Raw genomic sequence first — 13,638 nt, 5'->3', positions numbered from 1 at the left:
AAGTTAAACTAAAGTGATAGAATATAAACAGAATCTGAAATGAATTAAAGCAATATATTTGCGTGGTCAGAGGAGGAAACCGCACGGCTGATAAAATCCACCTCGTGGCATCTTTTCAGTTCATAAAGCAGCATGTTATATGTTTTATTCATGACGTAGAACATTGTAAAGATTGGTGTAGTCTTGATCCAGGTCCTGTCTTTAGCTTTATATTTAATGGACAGATGTAAGTGGAAAGTCTTGTCCTCCAATCTGTAAAGGTCCTCCGGTGAACCCTGAACAAAGGACAATACATTTAAAAAATGTCGCTGGGTTTTATCCTGCATGATGTGACCATTACATCTTGAAGGACCGACGGCCTGTTTAACCGCTTGTTCATACTCCTTTGCAACTGCAACAGGAGCAAGCTGCTATAATAGTGGATCAATAAACAGTGTTTCCACCCCGTTGGATCATGTGTTCCACCAGCGAAGCTCTGACTCTGATTTGAAACCAAACCCCTTCAGTCACATTCAGGAGACGCTGTAAAGCTGAAAGGTCTAATCAGTCCCGGAGTACCTGCCCCGTTTTATCGAACACTCCATCCAGGCTAATCGAGCCGACATTAGATGGAAACCATCTGACCCTCAGTCACTTCGCTCTTAACGCGGATGAAGAAGAAGCACCAGTCCTCCTGGTACCAATACCTGGTATTCAAAACGTATTAAAACGGGCCCGTGTTTGCCTTCAGGTGGAAAGAGTTGCAGATTCAACACTTAATCATCACTTTAATTTCATTATTGCAAAAAGGTCGGTGCAGATATCAAATCGGTGTCACCTGCGCAGCTAGAAGAGGCTCCCTCTTATGCTCAATGGCACTTCAGCAGCGCTGATCGCTGTCAGCTGAGGCTTCCCAGCTTGATCGATGTTTCCGCACTTCACTTAAACTGCAAACAGCCACATTAACGTCCTAAATCTGTCATAAATTGCTTTAAGTAAATCCATGCAAATAAAGGAAACTTCACTGCGAGACCTCCTGGCGATCCGTCTCAGTGCACATTAGCGGTGTAATCGGCCTCCAGTGACTCTGCAGATTATGACAGCTGGGGAGGCATCAACCGCAGGGAGGAAATTGAGTAGTCATGTTTTGCAATGTGCTTGGGAAAAAAAATCCCACGAAATTAAACGCAATCACAGTTATATTTTTCCAACATTCCATAATATGTGGATTTTTTTTTTTAAGTTTGTCTCTAACCACCAACGTGGGTTAAATTATTCATGGTTTCTGCACTTTTCTCCACTGAACCATGCTGTTATTTAGCCAGTCAAATGGAAACGGTTCATGTACGCAACTGTGATTTTTATCTACCTTGTCTTGTTTCATGGACGCTGCAGTCACATGACCGCCATATGGCCCGGCAAACCACCATTGATTTTCCCAGTAAACATAAGGCTGCTGTCCTGGCGCCGACTCCATTCACTTTGTTAGTTCCTCATGATTACGTTGGTGAAACAGCCGACGACAAAGATGCCTCTCGGCCGCCTGCTCGTCCGCCATCGCTCACAAACGAAGGCTTGGAACATGTGAGGCCCGCTCGCGCTCCCGGCTGACGGCGGTCATGATTGATCTGTCGATGCGTCAGTCATTTGTGTGACATCAGAGGGAAACGCACAAAGGCAGAGCGCCGCGTTGGTTGATGCCGTCATGTTTCGATTCGTAGGGACGGGTCACATGTAGCGGAGGATGACAGTCAACTATTAGTTTATTTTCTTATTTTGTAATAAGATTAAAGAAAAAAAACTAAACACCAGGATGAAGGAGACAATGTAGTTCATATGGACAAACGTGCATTTAGTAAGTCTATAGTGTTTTGATATAGAGCGATGTATGAATAGAGAAAGTGTGCCTTATTTGGGTTAAAATAATTACAGCTATTGGCTGCTTTAAATATAGTTGGCAAGTATTGTCTTTCTGAGGCTGAAGGGCCACAACCCTAAAACTGTTTTGAGTGCACTCAAGGCTTTTTTTATTTTCTCCTGTGGCTGCAGAGGGAAGAGAAGAAAAACAACGACTGGCACAGTGCGACTGCGAGCTGGATGATTGGACTCGGGGCTCTGTGACAGATGATTCAAATCAGAGAATTTAAGGGGGCTGCACTCAATGTCAAAGAGTTTACACTACACTCGCTTATTCCTCACACGACAAAACAGCCTGGCGGCTCCGAGGGATCCCGGCGGTGAACCGGTCACAGCGAGGTCTCAACGTGATTCCTCTTGCCTCGACGCGGTTTCAAAAGATGTGCGAAAGATCGCAGCCGAGTAGCATTTTTCTTCCAATTCCGAGTTAATTACGGCGAGATGAAAGGTGATCAGATCGCCTTCCCAGAGGCCAGCTCATCAAACCAGCCGACAACGGGCCTTGTCAGGACTCATCAGTCTCTCCTCTGCACTCAGCCAGCCTGCAAAGACTCTGTCTAGACGTGGACGCCGTCCTCTCTGCGACTGGGAAATATTGCGCACGCGAATATCATCCGATTGGCGACCTCCTGCTCGCCGGCTGAGTTGTTCTGCCTGGCGGTGGCTTGACCTGTCACGGTGACGGAGTTGGTGAAATACTCCCTCCAGTTGTCACCGGCGGCCTGTCGGTGCAGACCTTCTGTGCGATATCGGTTATTGACAAAAGCGTGACGTCACGTTCAAACACATTGGCCTTTGGGCCGAGCTTTATATGATGCTTTATATGAGTGGAATTTCTGAAACTATTGCCAATGTATTAATTGTCTTGTTCGTGTAATTAGTCTCTTTTTGTTTTAAGTGATGTGAAATCACTGAATGGAATATTTAAAGGATCCAGTGTCTTGGTTGTGTGTAAAAGTAGCATAACTTAAGATGAACCAGAGCACGCAGAGGTCCTGAGATACAAAACATATACAACAAAATAACGGAAAAAAACACAAGGACATTAAAGTAATGGGAAAGATCAAAAACAAACACTTCATAGCCCCAGAGAGGCAGTAAACATATATTGCCCCAGTCGCTTTCCAGTTGCTTTTCTTACTGTAAGAATGGAGAAGTATTGTGCACAATACCTCAGATGATGCATTATCCCACACTGTAATTAAGGTTGTGGGTAACGAGATTAGCTGGAATGTAAACGTCTCGAGACGAGCTGCGTGCAACCAATGAGTGTATTATGCTGTAGTGCCGCGTTGCGTTAAGCTTGGTGTATGTTTCATGTATCATGATTAATTAGCCCCATGATTGCAGCACCTTTAATTAACGCTGTTAGGCCTTTTAATTTGACCACAACGATTTGTGTGCCATCGAACATGCTCCTGTTTTCACCGGGAGCATGTTCACCAGTTTCATTCAAGTCTAAAATCTACATTTAGAAATCCTAACTGAGGAAATTGTTTATTGCCGTCGCGGTGTTTGCTTCTCAGAAATTCCTCATCTGCCAAATGAACATCACATGCCGTCTCCATCACAGACACAGAGCTTCCCCACGGCTTCCCATCCCGCCGACGGAGCATCTGTTTTGTATCTGTGTTGCTCCAGTTCAGTTTGCATCTTTCCCTTTAGGGCTTTCTCAAAACTGGGGACAATAATAATGGGATTTCTCAACAAGCATTTGTTGACAAAGCAGTACAACTTCTGAGAAATGCACATGCAGTAGAATCGCGGTGCTCTTCCTGAGGAACATCACTTCAGACGTTTGTCAGGCAGTGATGAACTCATTCTATCGAGCACACAGAAATGCATGTTAACATAAAATAACATTGTCGTCTTTCTTCTCCCGGCTCCCCTCAGAGCGGAACCTCAGTGACTCCCAGAGCGCGACGATCGGGAGACTCAGTCGGGGAAGACGTGAGAAAAGAAAACGGAAAAGGGATTAAAAAAGAAAGGTGAAAAAATGTCAAATGAGGCTCAAATCATGTTTAAGAACGGGGGGGGGGGGGGGGGGTGTGAACTGCACCTTCTGGGGCCTGATGCTAGTCATTTTCTGCAGGATATAACAGGTACCGTTTTGGATGGTTTCTCTTCTTACTGCCAGCCAGAGTGTCTTGGCGCCTGCACATATCACAGCTACCTCATGCACACACGCATGTGCATAGCGGGTTTGCCGTCCATGTGACCTTTTAAAGGCACAAGCTGCGTTTGTATTTAAGTGCCGCACATGCTCACACAGCAACTTGTATCTAATTCTCTGAAATACTGCAAACTAAATAAGAATCCCTTAACATTACAATTCCACTTACACGTGTGGGATTAAAAGGAATGTGGGACAGAAGAAACCCTCAAACTACAACAACTACTTTCATTTAATTTGCTTCCAGTGATGCTGAGCTTTTTTACGGCACTGAAGCTATTCAACAACTTTGTTGGCATTCGCAATTAAGTCTCATCAACTGGTGTTAACGCACAGATGGTGCCGGAGCGAAGCCCTCCGTCGCCCCCACGGAGACCCCGCGGGTTGAGGCCTTCCAATTGGTCGCGCATTCCAACAAACACAATTAATGGCCAGTGTTTGGGCGTGGGAAGCCTGTGAGGGATCGCATGCTTAGCGAGGAAAAACCAAAGAGGCCGTCTGTTTCGTAACATTCATCCTTTTTTTTAAAAACGCACCCAAATCTCTGGCTTGTTCTTGTCTGGATTATGAGTCCAGCAATGTCATAAGAGTAAGATTGTAAATATAACGCTATACTCTTTCAAAGCTCCCCAACATGCACGGTTGAAATGAGCTGTGTAGCTTTAATAACACGGTCACTTGATTGTGAGGACTTGCCATTGTTTTTTTTGTCTTTCTGAAAAAAGAAGAAGAAGAAGCATAACAGGAAACGCTGAACAACGATAGTCGAGGACACAAGAATGTCAAAGACAAGAAAGATCAGATCAGACAGTAAAATATCAGGAACCCAAACTTTTAAATCTGAGAGAAGAATAAAAAGTAATTTTCCCCCAAGAGAAGAGAAGCAAAGCAGGAAAATGCGACGGAGAAGAGCTGAGGGGACACCGAGGTGGATCTTTATCTTTGTGCTGCTTTTTTCAGCACACAGGCTCAAACGTCTTCAAACACATGTCTTCAAACGCATGTCTGTATATCAAGGGTTTGGTCCAGATTGAGGACATTTTTGTCACGGTGTGGTTTCACTTCCTGTTGTATTTTGTAGTTTTCTGCCACTCGTGTCCCCGGGTAACTTCACTTCCTGCCTTGTCCCGTCGTCCCCTGTGATCGTCTAATAGTTTCCACCTGTGTCCAATCACCTGCACCTCCCTTGTGTATTTAAGCCATGTGTCTCCTGTGTCACTTGTCGCGTCATTGTCTTTCGTCACACATGTTGCCTGCGGTTTTTCCTCCCGGTCCCTGTGTTTTTTGACCTTTGACTATTAAAGTCCTTTGTGTTTCCTGACAACTCTGCGTCTGAGTCCTGCCTCCCACCCGCAACCCTGACAGAATGACGCGACCAAGAAAGGACTCAGCAGAGTTTTTTCCCCTGGACGAGTTCAGGGGAACCCGTCTGGCAATGGGCGGTCCACGGAGTCTCCAGCGGGCTGCCCGTAGTGGGGGAACGGTCCTCCCGGGGGTTCCAGCTGGGTACCTATACTACTCTGTCTCCCCTTCTGGAGCCCTCAGTAGGCATCTGGGTCACCATCCGCCGCCCCCCACATGGTCCCCAGAGGAGGAGACCATTTCGTGGTCGTCTAGCGGCGATTCACACTGGGAGCGGGTAATGGACCTTGCGGTCCGACTACAGGCCACCTATGCTCCCCACGCTCGGCCGCAGCGCACTATGTCCAGCGCTGGGCCGCAGCGACGTCCCGACCCCGCTCGGTCGCAGCGCAAGATGTCCAGCGCTGGGCCGCAGCGACGTTCCGACCCCGCTCGGTCGCAGCGCAAGATGTCCCGCGCTGGGCCGCAGCAGATTCCCGTCCCGGCCTCCCGACCCAAGCCCTTGACCCCCGAGCCAGTGCCACGATCCATGCCCCCGACCCCCGAGCCAGTGCCACGATCCATGCCCCTGACCCCCGAGCCAGTGCCACGATCCATGCCCCCGACCCCCGAGCCAGTGCCACGATCCATGTCCCCGACCCCCAAGCCAGCGCCACGATCCATGCCCCCGGCACCGGCCCCACGTTCCATGCCCCCGACCCGACCAGTACCGGCCCCACGTTCCATGCCCCCGACCCGACCAGTACCGGCCCCACGTTCCATGCCCCCGACCCGACCAGTACCGGCCCCACGTTCCATGCCCCCGACGCCCCCGACGCCCCCGGTCCCCGCTCCGAGACTCATTGCCCCGACGCCCCCGGTCCCCGCTCCGAGACTCATGGCCCCGACGCCCCCGGTCCCCGCTCCGAGACTCATGGCCCCGACGCCCCCGGTCCCCGCTCCGAGACTCAGACTCCCTCCCTCCCATCCCATGGTCCTCTCCCACCCTCCCGTTGGTGATTTGGGGGCCGTCTGGGATCCGGCCCTTGAGGGGGGGGCTGTAGGGTGGGTTATGGGGGGGGCTGAGCCGCCGCCGACTGCTGAGGTGTTCCGTGTCCCCGAGCTGGAGGCGACTACGGAGGTGTTCCGTGTCCCCGAGCTGGAGCCGACTACGGAGGTGTTCCGTGTCCCCGAGCTGGAGCCGACTACGGAGGTGTTCCGTGTCCCCGAGCTGGAGCCGACTACGGAGGTGTTCCGTGTCCCCGAGCTGGAGCCGACTACGGAGGTGTTCCGTGTCCCCGAGCTGGAGCCGACTACGGAGGTGTTCCCTGTCCCCGAGCCGACGCCGACTACCCCGGACGTTTCCAGTGTCCCCGAGCCGGAGCCGACTACCCCGGACGTTTCCAGTGTCCCCGAGCCGGAGCCGACTACCCCGGACGTTTCCCGTGTCCCCGAGCCGGAGCCGACTACCCCGGACGTTTCCCGTGTCCCCGAGCCGGAGCCGACTACCCCGGACGTTTCCCGTGTCCCCGAGCCGGAGCCGACTACCCCGGACGTTTCCCGTGTCCCCGAGCCGGAGCCGACTACCCCGGACGTTTCCCGTGTCCCCGAGCCGGAGCCGACTACCCCGGACGTTTCCCGTGTCCCCGAGCCTGCCATGCCAGAGACGTTCCGGAGCTGGCCAAATGACCGTCCGCCGGGCCGACCACCGGAGGCTCCCCGGCAGTGTGCCTATCCGCCAGGCCGACCCCCAGAGGTTCCCCGGTCGCCTGGCCGCCCGCCGGGCCGCCCGCCAGAGTTTCCCGGGTGGTCCGACCAACGTCTCGGGTTTCCCTCCCCCCCACCCCTTGTTTTGCTCTAGTGTGAGCCGCCTGGAAGTCGGCCCTTGAGGGGGGGGTACTGTCACGGTGTGGTTTCACTTCCTGTTGTATTTTGTAGTTTTCTGCCACTCGTGTCCCCGGGTAACTTCACTTCCTGCCTTGTCCCGTCGTCCCCTGTGATCGTCTAATAGTTTCCACCTGTGTCCAATCACCTGCACCTCCCTTGTGTATTTAAGCCATGTGTCTCCTGTGTCACTTGTCGCGTCATTGTCTTTCGTCACACATGTTGCCTGCGGTTTTTCCTCCCGGTCCCTGTGTTTTTTGACCTTTGACTATTAAAGTCCTTTGTGTTTCCTGACAACTCTGCGTCTGAGTCCTGCCTCCCACCCGCAACCCTGACAATTTTTCTTTTCTCATGGCCACAGCCTTGATCATTTTAGCCATAAAGTCATACATACATTTGCTATAGAAGAAATCAAATTTGATCAGAATCCTACTTTCAGTATTGCTTATAAATATTCTGCTATTGAATCATTAGATATTGGTGATCATTAATGAGGCTTTTCTGCTGATCTTGATTTCAGCTTCTTTCTAAATTCAGTCTACTTTTAACAACCTCAAGGGCTGCAGGTAAATTAGCATTTGTATCAATGGTTATTTGTGTGTAGTTGTGTGCGTTGAACACTGTGATGCTGCACTAGTTCTTTTGTTGCTGCCTTGTAATGTCTCCAGATTTCGGTCTATACTTAGATCAAATGAGCTCTTGATCTCTGGATATTCAGCTATTTTCGCACAATACATTGCTGCCAGAATGAGTCCTCAAACCTGCACATGAGTTAGCGTTTTTGAACATGTTTTGTTGGAAAGATCCCTGGAATAATCTCTGTGGAAAACACAAGCAAACTATTTTTTTATAGTTTATTTTATGATAAGTAAATATCCAACTGTATTTTGAAGTTGGAAACGAGTTGCTAAATGACACCACTAAATGTCAAAAATCCCATGCCCCGTCCTCCTGACCCAGCCGCAGAGTAACAAGTCTTGCTGCTGAGATCTCTCAATATTCTACAATATCGTACATGAGCAGAGTCTTAATTATCCTTGCAATCAGTTTACTCACAAGCACAAAACACAGATGTACATCTGTGTTTTGTGCTTTAGTTGTTATGTGTCATTAGTTTAAAGGATACTTGCTTTTGGTTTGTGGCCCTGCTGTTACGGTTTGGGTTTGTTTCCTGTCTTATTTTGTAGTTTTCTGCCTCTTGTGTCCCTGGGTAACTTCACTCCCTGCCTGGTCCTGTCATCCCCTGTGATTGTCTGATTGTTTCCACCTGTGTCCAATCACCTGCACCTTCCCAGTGTATTTAAGTCATGTGTGTCTCTTGTTCCCTTGTCGCGTCATTGTTCCATGTCCGGAGGTTCTTGTCTGTGTGTTCCTGGTTTCTGTGTGCGTTTTTGCCCCTTGCCCTTTTTGCTTTTTTGGTATTTTGACTATTAAAGTCTTTTTTGTTTCAAAACTGCGTTTGAGTCCTTCCTTCCCCGCTCCCCGTGACACCTGCAGGTTAGAGGCTGACAATCCGCAGTAAGAGCAACTCTCAATATTGTTCTGGTACCGACTGAAATGAATCCATGGCAAGTCCTCCAAAAATTCAAACAATACTCAGATTTAGGAATTTAGAGCGCCACACTCAAGTACTGTACCTAAGTACAATTTTTAAAAGTACTCATTTCAGATGAAAATGTACCACAAGTAAAAGGCAGATGAAGTTACAAGTTACCTTTTTAAATTAAGATTTTCCATTAAAACCTAAAAAAAGCTTAAGTTTATGACATAATAATAATCCAGTGGCTCCCAAACTTGCTGCTCTTTCCTTTCACATCTCTACATTTAGAGCCCCGAAGCCATTTGGTTACTACAAATATTGGGGTCAACTTCAAACAATGTCTTTCTATTGACTTTGTATCCAAAACATATTGAAATGCCTTTGGCGTACTATTTATTCATTTTTTTCATTTATTTGAAACAGTCGAGAACAAATGACTTCACTCTCACTTCTTCTGTTGCTTATCCGTTTGCTCACCACCTACGTGTAAAGAACAGCTCAGCCAAGGTAAAAGGGATTGATAATAAACATAAACATTAATTCCAATTGCCAAAGTGGTAAAAGAAGAAGAATAAAAAATAAACATAATAATCAATCTCTAATTCCTACTTAATATGTTCCATTAACAAAAAAACAAGCCTCTCAGCCAGCAATATTTGGTTGCAATTTCAAGTATTTCTCCATTAGGTCCCATTTCCTAACTAATTATATACATCACTCTACGGATGCTGCCTGCGTTCGTGTACTGAAGCCAACAACCCACCAATCCTCAAATTAACCAAGCCGTAAGTATAGTTGTTCAGCCCCATTAGCTGTTATTGCATTTTCTGTTTGGCTTCAGGCAGCCTAAGCCAAAACATTCATGAAGTACAGCCAGCGTTACCATTTGTCCTGCTCCTCCCTCACGCTACGTCGCCTGAATACATCAGCCTCCTTACAGATAAAGGGAGGGCCTTATCTCACCTTAGGGCTGAGCATTCCCAGGAGACGCCACCGATCAGGACACTCCCACCGCTCCATTAGCCCCGCCCCCACGCATCTTGTGGTAATCAAATACCTGCTATCGATGGAGCATGGAAAGGGTTCCCGTGTGTATGCATGTGTGCGCGTGTGATTGATAGCCAGTTTCTAGATGGCAGACAGGAGTTCAGAGGCCAACGTTTCCTGCAGCTTCACTTTGGGGGGTTTTTAACCACAAAAGGCCTCGGCCGGTGCAATTATTGGAATTTGTAAGACATTTCAGAGTGGACACGAGTGTGTGGGATCATTTGATCTTTGTTGCCTTGCGTTAAGAAGATGATAGCAGAGATCTGTGCAACGTGCGTTTGCGTATCCAGTCGTTGATGTTCAGGAGGCGTGTTGCATTTCACTAGCGTGTTCTGATCCATCGCTGGGGATGTGACGAGGTGGTCGCTCACTGGAGCAGAATTTCAATTTCGACAGATCTCAGAAGCTCCCCTCAAGTAGTCAGAAGGAAGAAAACTGATAAACTTCTAACATCGACATAAAATCTCACGAAACCAGCCCTGTTTTTTGTCAAAAATTAAAAATTGTCTGGAAATTGTCAAAACAGTAATAAGGATGCAATGAAAAAAATGATCAGTTGAGGAACATGTTGATGGTGATGATGTCACAAGCGGACATCTCTATAATTGCCAGGCATGATGTCATCGTTTCCTCAGCCAGCTCTGCTGTCTAATTGGTCCAAAGTGACATAACCTTTCAAGGATAGGCAAAGACACTAACACACACACACACACACACACGTCACGCACCCTACAGCAAAACAAGCCCGTCTGTATGAGGGGACCTTCATGCACGTTCACTCAAGTGTGCATTCTCCTGTCTGCCAGAAGCCTTTGCGTCCTCTCCCCTTCGACAGACACACACTGTCTGAAACGCACACGTGCACAGGTTTGTGCCAAGAGTTGTCTTGCATTCGGCTCACCTGATGCCCGGCCTGCCGCCATCTGTCCGTTGAATAAAACCATTTGCCTGCTACAGTTAAAACTACAGGGAGGAGCACGAGTGCACATGTCAAGTACAAACACACGCAAGCAATAACGCACAAATTCACGCGTACAAATAGCTGGTAGAAATATGCGCCTCTTTGGGCGGCTGATACTATCCTGCTTGCAGTGCTCCGCCAGGGGAAACATGTAGGATCCAATACAGACAGAGGGCAACATGCAGACAGGCAGGACGCAGAGAGAAATGTACCCCCCAGCACTGAGAATGTAAGCGAGTAAATAATCAAATAATCAGAGTAAGTGAATTCAAAACAAGCAGCACTTGTTTGGACGACAGAGATGGGCAACATTGACTCCTGCTGTCCATCAAGGGTCCAGTATGCTCAGTGGTCTGCAAGGCCTCTCTGCAAGATTTGACTCATTTTGTCTAAAAGCACTTTGTTGTAACGTTACAACTTACAGTGAGACACACTGTAACCCTGATGCGTTTGATGATGACGAGGTTACGATGGAACCAGAACAGCCGTTTATTGACAAAGAAGCTCTTCATTTCCATCAGAAATAGGATTCTATCCACAACGTGTTTGCATCCCCCGTCACCGAGGAGGCACCATTACAAGATCTCCTGACAAGCGGGGGCCAAGTCTGCACGAGCACAGAGCCCTTTTCTGAAACGTGACGATAAGCCATCGGGAGAGGAGGAGGAGGAGGAGGAGGGCGACGGTGCTGATGAGGGTGACGGCACACGCTGCACTGAATTAAAAAACCCTACACCGCTCAATAAGGCACCTCCACCAGCAGCATGCAAGGGATCCCCCGCCTCTCTGTGCATCGACCGCGCCGTGCACGTCTATGGTGCTGGTGGGGAAGGAGGGAGAGGGGGGGGGCGATTGTCCGATTCCCTCCCCCGTCCATACTGAAGACACGCTTGCCCGGCAACGGGGGCGAAGCATTCCCGTCCAAATGTTTGTTGTGGTGCCACAGAAGAAGGCGCGGAGACGCACCGGCACAAAACGCGTATTTGTACGGGGCGGTGAATAAACCCCGCAGGGACGGGGACTGTTGCTGGCAGGGGGAGAGAGAGACAGGTGTCTCTCCGAATGCCGATAGCGATCGGCTGCAATCATCTAAGCGCCGTTCGCCAAATATTTCCCAGTGATTAAAGAAAAACGCCAAAAATTGCGATTTGCGATTTTTAACGCCGACCGTCGATGCGTTTTTATCCGCGTCGGGACTTGATTTAAGGTCCGAACTTGCCTCAGCAACAGACAATAGCTGCACGGTCCCGTTTCCTCCTTTTCTTATTCCCCCCTTCCCTCCATCCCGCGGTACCTGCAGGCACCGCGCACACTTACCGCGATGGGCTGAAGCGGTAATCCGGAGAAAAGGCGAATCCATTAATGCAAAAAGAAAAGCAGAGGAGAAGAGGGCGAAAAGGAAGCCGAGCGCACTCCCACTACTACGAGTACTACTACTCCATCGGCTCCCGGTCTGTGACGGGGGATCACGCAGCGCGTGGATGCTGAGCCTTGTCGGAGGGGGCGGAGACAAGACGCGTCCCCGGGTCCAGCGGAGCGTCCATCGCTCCGTGCGGGGACAGTGGGACCTGGTGGGACCAAGCGAGTCGGCTGTCTGTGACAGCCCCCCCCCCCCATGGAGCTCCATGTCCTGTACGGAAACACTGCTTAAATTACTCCTTGAATTCCCATTCCCAACATTTTAAATGAGGCATTTACACTCAAACGGGTGTGATTTTACGGATGGGATGTGTGATTGGGTTGACATTTAAATACACGTGTATTGTGTTTGCATTGTCTGCCGAGGCTAATGGTTAAACACGAATGTGGAAGAGGCTCAATGTGCAGTTCCTCTACCCGCCACCAGGTGTTGGTTTAAAGACAGCTGGCCTCACGTAGGAAACACTTGGTCGCACAGATCAGGTTTTTCGTGGTGTGTTCATGTGATTTAAGATAACATTTTTTTTCGTAATTTGAATTTTTCCTACAAACATCCATTATCAGTTGGCCAGACTCACATGGAATTATTCTGCTATATTTATTACTATTTTTTGGGGCATTTAGGCTTTCACCCAATGCACGAGGCACTTCATAATTATGTTGACGTTGTTCTGTCTTCACGCCGTCTCCCCTCTTAGCAGCATGGAGTTGTCGCTCGACCCCCCTTGCATAACACAAATCGTCTCATGATCAAAATCTGCAGCTCGGCCTCTGTGACCAGGCCAGTCGTAGCACTGACTACCCGTTGCCCGAAACTGGGAGTGACACGTTCCAGTTAAAAACTGGGATGCCCATCTCTGGTACAAGAAATTACTGAAGCAAAACTGGTTTGTTCAGTGATCTAGATTCTGGGAGACACGCTACATTACACCCCGTCTTCTTCCAATCCTCTGCTTTTTCAGAGCAGCTCTTTCACTCCTCTCTTAGTTTCTCATCTGTGGCCTTCAGTCACATTAATCAAACTGGGAAGGAAAAACGGCATTACGGTAAAACATATTTCAAAAAAATGTAGATTCAGCACACCTTGTGTTTAACAGAAGGGCTCGGAAGACGTGTTGAACAAATTTGCAATTAAATCTGAGATGTTTCACTGGATTCTAACGGGGCCAGTGGTAGCCTCGGGGAAGGCAATCAGGCTCGGGACTGGAGGGGTTCGGGTCTATAAATAACTGACAATGTTGTCTAGACCAAGGCATGTTAGCCCTATCGCTCAGGGCATCAGTGTCGTTGCTGACAGCAGGAGAGCGTGCATCCGTCGCTCAATAGGTGCAATATGAAGGACAAAATTAAGACGAATTCTAATACACAAGCTTTAAT

The 13,638-nt window shown here is 48.7% G+C and overlaps 1 protein-coding gene across 5 annotated transcripts in view; it reads right to left on the bottom strand.

The window, feature by feature from the left end:
- The window catches only part of plppr1 (phospholipid phosphatase related 1), a 34,554-nt gene extending 22,045 nt beyond the window's left edge, over positions 1 to 12,509 (bottom strand). For 2 of the 5 annotated variants that reach the window (XM_078088467.1, XM_040197931.2), the window contains exon 1: positions 12,160 to 12,467. The gene's annotated coding sequence lies outside the window, so the exon portion shown is untranslated. Of the gene's footprint in view, positions 1 to 12,159 lie in introns of all 5 variants that reach the window. The other 3 variants (XM_040197932.2, XM_078088468.1, XM_040197930.2) reach the window with 2 other exon arrangements.
- Positions 12,510 to 13,638: the final 1,129 nt, after the last annotated feature.

Source organism: Gasterosteus aculeatus, chromosome 14 (assembly GCF_964276395.1).
Source record: "Gasterosteus aculeatus chromosome 14, fGasAcu3.hap1.1, whole genome shotgun sequence".
In the NCBI taxonomy this organism is placed as follows: Eukaryota; Metazoa; Chordata; class Actinopteri; order Perciformes; family Gasterosteidae; genus Gasterosteus; species Gasterosteus aculeatus.
Note: the sequence above shows the minus strand (reverse complement) of the source record. Positions and strands in the feature narration are given on the sequence as shown.